The 9,060-nt window shown below is 33.8% G+C and overlaps 1 protein-coding gene across 1 annotated transcript in view; it reads right to left on the reverse strand.

The window, feature by feature from the left end:
* LOC140669673 (limbic system-associated membrane protein) overlaps positions 1-9,060 on the reverse strand; it is a 40,565-nt gene that overhangs the window by 11,280 nt on the left and 20,225 nt on the right. The window lies entirely within an intron of this gene.

Raw genomic sequence — 9,060 nt, forward strand, 5'->3', positions numbered from 1 at the left:
GAATGGGTTCAAGATTTATAGAGTAGATACTGTTCGACAAGTAAAAAAATCTAGTAAAAAATGCTTGATGAATATAGAAAAATCAATCTTATCAGGATTTAAAGGCCATTTCCGACTTTGATAAAGTAAGCAAGTTCGCTTGCTTTCAATTACACGATATAAATAATTGTCAAATTAATTCGTGCCTTATTTGTATGATACTTTCTTTATATACGTATATATGTATATCTACATCTTTCGGAATATCAAGTTTATATTTTTTTAGTCATAAGACACATTTGAGAAAAATAAAAGAAAGCGATATTCGAGTACATCTTGTTTGAAAAACAAATTAATAATAAATTGAAATACACACTGTAATACACAACGGAACGAAAAGTTAAAAGGGGACAATTGGTGACAAGCTAATTTTTTCATCGTCATTCACGAAGAAAGGAATTACGTGGCAGTCGTATATTGACACCGCGCCAGCTAAAAAGTTGTAACTTAATTGGCACTAATTCACCGAAGCACCGGTCTCGTTGTTCCGATGATCACGCCTTCCTTCTTGGTTAAATTGTATTTACAGAGGTCTCGTAAGAGGATATCTACCGCTCGTAAACGGAAGTGAAAGAAAGATCGCGACTAGTATTTTTCTTTGAAAACTTTACTTCTCAAATATCTTGGTACTCATTATTGCTCACATATCTTATTTCTTTCATTCCTTTAGAAATAAAAAATTAAATAAATGAAAATAAATTTATATATATATATATATATATATATATATATATATATATATATTTATATTATGCATATAATTTATTTTATATATTTAATAATTAGAGAAAAGTTGTATAACTAATTTGTGTTATTCAAGGAAAATATTTATTTTTATACTCGATAACATCCCTGGATCATTGGATTTTTATAAATAAGACATTTCTGGGATATTTGAGGTAATCCTAGTCTTGAAACCCGAGGGGAGAGAAATGTGGCTTATGTGACGAGATGGGGGAGAATTCGTCGCTGCCATAAACATGCGACACGATCTAAGTCGAGATCTTCGGATATCCGAGAGAATGATGATTAGTTCAGGACGTAATTTACGATCGTACGAGATCCAGAGGTTGGCGCAAGTCTTCCGGGAAATGTTGGAGTAGATTAAAGGCAAAGGTATTGACCAACAGTTATGGTTATCTTGTAGGTTTACCCTAGTTTTGAAGTTGTTTAGATATTTCGGGATTGGATCGTGCGCATTCAAAGACGAATTATCGAGTTTTTAACTTCTAGCTGATGCTGCATCAAATTACAAAGACAATCCTCTGTTTATCGAGCGGAAGATTATTCGTGCAAACGCGGTACAAAAGAAGCTTGAAGCTTTTCACTCAGAACAAATACTTCAAGACAGATACTCTTATTTGCCGCTTTCGCTCTTTCCTTTCTCTCACATTTCTTCCTTTCATTATTCAATCGGCGATTGTGCTTATCGAATGTAATCGTGAATAAAAAGTAAAAAAGAGCGTGAATTCAACATGTAGTTTCTTTCGAAATTTTAAAATAATAAATAATAATGTAAATAAATTCTTATGTAAAAGAAAGTTTAAATTAGTGATAAAGGATGACTATGAATATTTTGGTCCATCTAGTTTGACTCGGTATCATTCAGCTCACAGTTATTTATTTTTTTTTTTTTTTATATCTGGATGCGCATGTCATAATTTGACAGTTACACTATCGCTGAATGACACCGAGTCAAACCGGATGGACCAAAGTACCCATAGTCTCCTTTTATCGGTAATTTCAACTTCCTTGTGCATAAAAGTATCGAGGTTGGGAAGTAACGCCCTTACCGTTACTTTTTTTTTAGTAACAAAGTGATAACGGCGTTACCATTTTTTTCTGTAACTCTAGCGGTAACGTAGTTACATTTTTTTTTTTTTTTTAGTAACGGTAACGAATTTAACAGTTACTTTTTATATATGGAACCTATTTATGACATATTATATTTTCTATTTTCGTATATTCAATCTTCAATTATGAACAGATATTCATATAGGTCCGTATTTAAAACGCACTATTTTTGACCATAATTATGAGAGTACAAAAAAATATATCTTGTATTTGACTATAGTTATAAATCTAATGCAAACTAAAATTTTTTTTATTTATACTTTGAGTGTTTTAAAATTTTTTCCTTATTATTTATGGTTTTACGAATTTAAAATAAAAAATTTATTGATATTTTATTAATATTTTAATTAATAATTTTTAAAATTTCCCTGTCTTTATTTATATTATTTCAAAGACAAATAATAATTGTGAGACAAATACTAATGAGCCAAATGGGCCGATGTCTATATCGTTTTTCTTTTCTCTTAATATCAGCACGCATTTTGTCAGTATATGTCACGCTTATATATTCTTCCGATGATGCTGGGTTAACGTAGTTTGATGACGTGCAATTTTATCGTTTCAGGTCAAACTGGTAGTTTGGAATAATTGGTGGCACGTTGTAAATTGTGTTATATGTGTATACCGCAGCGGACTCATCAAACCGCGTTAACCCCAAAATACCGACTAACTCTGTGTTATATCAGTATTATGGAGAAAGAGAGAGTGATTGCTTTTGATTATTTTCATCAAAGCCCGCGCTAACATCGTTGCTTCTAATAATACAAATTGCACTCTTTCGGCACTGCTGTTTTATCTATTTTTTTTTTCCTCGCGAATAAAGAGATATTTTTATAATCGTATATCGACAAAATGCATAACAACGCACAACGCTTGTAATTACGAAATTTCTTTGAACCACATATGTTTATGAGTACTATTATATTCGTGCAGCCGCGTGTTTAATTTCTCGATGAAATATATTTTTTTAGCTTTATTTAATCATGAATTATAAATAACTTTCCACTCATTTGCGAATTTTTGAAATAAAATTAAAAATATATCGATAATTAGAGAGTACACAATTCATTTTGCCAAATGTTCTTCCCCAGAATAGAATTTCAATACGAAACACATGTGGCTGGTGGCTACTAAAAATCCAATTACCGAGCGTGCTGTAACAATTTCACACGCGGAAAACAATTTGCCTTTAGAAGGTTCATGAAATTACAACTTTTTTCTTATTTCCCGCAACTATTTCGCGTGCATTCCGCAGTCGGTTACCATTCATTTTCTTCCGCGAGCATTCGCGATTCCTCCCCCCAGAGAGCGGTTTTCCTTTAACAGCGATTCTATTTTCTCATTACGAGAGATCACATTATATCTCTACAAGCGGTATACATGGTTACCCTTTCATTCGCAAAAGTGGGTCAATTTGATTGATTGGTAGCTCCACGATAACTTCATCTTGCAAATTTAAAGCCAAACACGTAATACTGCGAACGCGCTGTAAAAACTCGTGGAAAAAAAAAAAAAGAATCTTGTTAGCCCGAATATCGTGCTTTCTTTGAGAAAGTGTGTACTCGCGACGAATCGGTGAGATTCGAGTGTGGTCTGCGGCTTTTTCGAGAAGGCATGTTTACACGACGAATTGCCTTGTCGTCGCAAATAAGTGAAAAGATGGAAAAAGGGCGAGGAGAGGCAAAGAGAGAGAGAGAGCGAGAGAGAGAGAGAGAGAAATAGAAAACAGAAAGAAAACGAGAGCCACGCTCCTGAAACAGAAAATCAAGAGGATGGATCGAAGTGAAAGACAAGGAATTGCGTATTCTGCATTGTTAAAAATATATTGAAATTTCTCGAAAACAAAGAGAGAGAATAAATATATAAAATCCGAATGGAGAGGAGATCTACAATATAAAGCAAATCGCGATTGTGAGAAGTTGCATGATAAAATATGCCAGAATGCATAAATGTACGGGAGAACGCGTTCGGATATTCCCGCTGCACAATAACTGTAATATTCTCTATGTAAATGAATCATAACCATTTTAATACGCAAATCTATCATTTTCGAAAAAAAAAAAAAAAAAAAAAAAAAAAAAAAAATAAAAAACATTGATTTGCGGTCAAATTTGAAATATTTACGCTTACACATCTGTACATGTAATGAATTGCTAACAAGGAAACACGTGTTTCATAAATATAAAAAAAAACATATGTATATATATATATATATGTACTTTGTATTTTATATTCATTCTTCTTGATACCATTGCGTATGTAAAAAAATTTTAAATTTAACATTTTACAAATTTTTGATAGCATACAGCCATGTCATCAAGACGAATGATTTTTATAAAGCAAGATCAATCGGTGGAATTTGTTTGCGGTTTAATCCGTATCGAAATTGTTTTAACATCGGAGCTGAGATTACGGAGTGCGAAAGTAACGCGAGCAGAATCTGCGGCCAAGGTCATATATGGCCAATGAGATAATTTGTGGCATGTAGCAGGAATGGTCGATAACCACCCCTTGCCTGCCGACGTTCTCTCGGGCGCAATTCGCGTTCACTAATTAATACCAGATGACCGTTTAATATATATTTTGAGGCTTGGCTATTTACCTCTCGCACTCTCATCTCATCGATCGATTAGCGATGAAAAAATAACTTCAAAAATACACGAAACCCTGATACAATTGTAATCAATAAACGTAATGAATAAAAAACGTAGATTGTACTATACATATTGTAATTGAACGGATTTATTACATCAAGAGTGACGTTTCTCCATTTTTAATTAATAGAACGAAGGGAATGGAAACGGAATACTCTAATGACGTAATACGTGAAATGGATACGTATGTATATACTATACATGTTTCTCGATGAGAAGTAAGATAACCGTGAAGACACGTCAGTGAATATCTTCGTCATGCCGTTTATCCTCCGCATGTTAATGATGTTCATGTAGCTACATGCGTCGCTGTAATGTCATCGCAATGAAATAGCGTAATGCAATCCGCTGGAGGCGGTCGTAATCTACCAACCGATACTTACATAAGGCTTTGGAATTGTAATAATAACCATTATACGCCAAGAGCGTTCTAGAAATCTATCCTTGTTAAATCTGTGGGTGTCTGTTAACGATATTATTCCTACAATATATATCTCTCACAAGATTATCGCACGGAGTTTTTCAAAGATCCTGATATATTTTTTTTTATCGCGTGCATATGCAAATCTTCCGCAATTACGACTGTGTATAATATAATAAACCCGGTAAAAAATAAACCCTCTGCACATACATACAACGTATACTCTACACGAGTGCGCGACGTTGTAAAGTCTAGAAAAGGATCGCACCCCCCTACCCCCCTCCCCCCCTTTCTACTCCTCCCGCGAGAGGGTCACACGAGACCGACGAAAAAAAAAAAAAGGATCTTTGCGATAAGCCACGACGTGAAAGTGGAATTTACGGACCTATAATTTTCCGCGAGAGAGACCAAAGGAGCCGCGTTTGTAATTTGTAATCCGTTTAGGGTCGGCTCACAGTATACCGACCATTCGCCGCAGAAACTAACGATTTCTCAACGACGACAGAATCATTAAAGAGGCAGTTAAGAGTTGTCACGAACATACGAACGGCAGTTTGTGATAAGTCGGTTAACGTGTAACCGCTGTTCTTACAGTCAAGGAGCTCCTCTTGAAAATAAAAATAATTTTTAAAAAAAACATGATTATCGTTTCGTGACAAGAAATTAAATTGTTTTGCTAAATATATTATTCATTTTATTTATTTTAATTTATTTAATGTTGGAAAATAAATATTATATACACTCAAAAAAATATTTTGCTAATGTAGATAGATTTCTAGATGCCTCAATTAAAATTTATTACCGCTACTTTTTTGTATCTGCTAGAATATTATTTGTTACGTATAAAATTTAAAGCAGCGATATTCTAGCAATACCTCTAGAAAATTTAGATCCCATTGCCAAATATTAATTACAAATATATTTGTCCTTGATAATATGCCTTAAAGATAGGCGTCGCAGAAAAATTTTCCGTCTAAATTACACTAATAGTACGCGGATATAAATTCTGTCTCTGTCATTTAAATTGATTAAGTCCAAATATATCACAGCAGCAGTGTCACAGTATTTGTTAATAATTTATCTGCTTCAGTTAATTTTGTACACCTAGAAAATTTGTGGTCAAGTTGCAAGATCATTTTTTTGAGTGTATATTTTAATAACAATATATTCGTATATTTTAATCAAACTTATTATCCGAAGGAAAATTTTCCCCGATATTATCCGAGATATTCGAGAGTCCTGTCCCTATACATTGCTGCCAGATGATTCTTTTACGGGACCCTTCGACAAATTGAATTGTCCGGTGATCGTACCTAGGTGCCATTGTCAGGAAGTAATTTGAGAAGGGGCTATCGATCGTACCAAGAATGGAAGCTACGTATTCTTGGCTTGAAAAGCGTCCACTGCGCGTGCGATTCTTAGAAAGTCTAATTTTTTAAGAAATTTCGATCGTTCCTGGATGACACACGTTACACCCCGACTGTCCAAGAAGCGGAATAGAAAAATCGATTCGGTCAAGCATCACGGCTATTTTGCGACCATCAACGTTATACCCTTTCAAAGATTGCTTTGTCAGTATCGGCGAAACCGTAGCCCCGCGAAACCCCCTTTATCTGCTTTTCCCACCGGGTTAGGTTTAAACCGCAGATGCGCGGATCATGTATCATCATGTAACGTATGGGCGGGAACGTGTTCTGGATCTGCTCCTGGATCCATCGCCTCTTTAAATTCTACACGACGAGTTTGTAAGCATCGGCGGAAAATTTATGAGAGGGGCTGTGTCGTATCCCAAGCTTTTAATTTCCAGCATTATCCCCAGAGGAAGGCAAGAAGGGACAAGTCTTAAATTTATTTCCTATTAAGACAATCGATCGCTCTGTCTTGCCTTCTACAATCTGTCACACGAAGGACGAAATAAAAAAAAGAAAGGTGGCGCAAAGTTGGCAAGGGTTGATGAGCTGTAAGAGTGAGTGGAAAAATGTGAGGATGTCTATAAGTAAGAAGAATCCGAAAAAGTACGAGTAGATAAAAAGTGCAATTACGTCGACAACAGGGTTGCTTGATAAATGACTCGCCGACGAAATTCTCACCGATTTCATCGCGATCATATGTCAATCAATCGCGTATCAATATTCGCAGCGAGAATTAAATTCGATATTGGCAAAGTCTAACAATCTCGAATAATAATCAAATAATTCGGCAATCGAGCCGCTGCGAGAGACGGCGACAACTCGATCAGCAACTGCTTGTTGTCAATTTGTATAATTGTATAATATATAATGCAGATATGGAAACTGTCGTGTGCACATGCTCCATGATTCAATGCTGAACGCGTGTACCGCGTGTCGAGATTATATTGTATAACGTGTAGATGCAAGAGTTTATCGCTAATAGAACTGTAGCTGAATTGTTGTCACAATAACAAAAACGGCTCGCGCATACACTGTAAAAAAAAAAGAGTTATAAAATTACATAAATAATAAATGGAAAAATGCACAATAAATAATGGAAAATGTTATACATTTGTATTATTCCTTAATGCAAGTCTACACTTATTATTCATGTGATATTGTAATTTTTTGGCGCATTTAAATTTGTCTCTGCATAAAAATTATATATAGGTATATACATGTAATTTTACACACACGCACACACACACACACACACACACACACACACACACACATACTCGTATATTCTTTATAAGGAGAATATTAATATTTTTCAATTTGTGCATTTCTAATAGAATTTTATCAATCCGTATTGACTAGTATTTCGAATATAATGTTCAAAATTAAATTTTACTTTGACGTTCTGAAGCCAAACAGTTGCTGTAAGAAATGATGGAAGAACTTTCCGAGAACTTCAAAGACTTTTTACAATCATACGCGATAAAGTCACATGCGGCATATTCCACGGTTTGTGCTGCAAAAATTACGTAAATTTACTCGAGTTTTTTTTAACTTGAAAGGTTCTAACTTGACTGAAATTTTCGAATTCTAACTTGAAAGGTAATAATGTCAGCGAAAGTTTACCGAAGCGAAATTGAAAAATGGCTTATGCGCGCTTTGCAAAAATATCGACGTGCAACATTATCGAGATGCAACGACGTCAATTAAGGTATCGAAATTGCATTAGACCGATATACCTTTGTGGCATACGAAGTATGCAGCTGCATGCTTCGCATAAAGTGGCTCGACGAAACGCGACACGCTGAAATAGAATTGTATATGTTTCTTGGCTAAAAGTATGTTGCAGGTACGTAATGCATCGGATACATTGTGCATGTTAAAACTAGCATTATTCTTTTCATTTAATGCAGTTTTTTTAGGGACGGAAAATAATTAAACTACCTGAAAGAGATGACAGATAGTCAAATATAATCAATGTTATTGTTTAATAAAATTTTGATTTCATGCATATTGTCTCTGAATTTTTTTATAAAAAAAAAAACGAAAACATTTTCTATTGCAGTTAAACTAATACAAATAAAATATATCAATATTCTTCATTTTAAAATTGATAAAAAAATATCTCCAAAAGTTGGCACACACAATTGTCATTTGTGAAAGCAATTTTTAAAATTAATTACTTTTTTTTAAATTATATTTTTAAAAACAGTCGTACTTTGATAAAAAGAACCGCTATTAAAAAGAGTTCGCGTCGATTTGTGGAATGAATTATGCAAATTTAAAACGGATAATGTTACTAATTCTCCGACTTTCAATTTACATTTTTCTGAAAACGTAGCTTTGTAAAAAAAAAAAAAAGAGTTCTCGTTATACATTTGAAAATCACTTTTGACCAATAATCATTTTTAAAGACAGTTATACCTTGATGAAGAGTCATTATTAAAACTACTTCATCAATCTACAAAATAGCATGTCGTTGAAAATGCAAATTTAAGACGGAGAAATGCTATTAATAATTTTCCAATTTTAAATTCCGATTTATCTGAAAACCTAAAGCGTAAAAAAATTTTTTTTCACGGACACATTTTAAAATCACTTTTAAAAAGCGCGTCATAAAATCATACAAGTTTAAAAAACGAAATAGAGAAATAACGTTACTAATTCTTCGATGTACATACAA

The sequence above is a fragment of the Anoplolepis gracilipes genome, chromosome 9, assembly GCF_047496725.1.
Source record: "Anoplolepis gracilipes chromosome 9, ASM4749672v1, whole genome shotgun sequence".
Classification (NCBI taxonomy): Eukaryota; Metazoa; Arthropoda; class Insecta; order Hymenoptera; family Formicidae; genus Anoplolepis; species Anoplolepis gracilipes.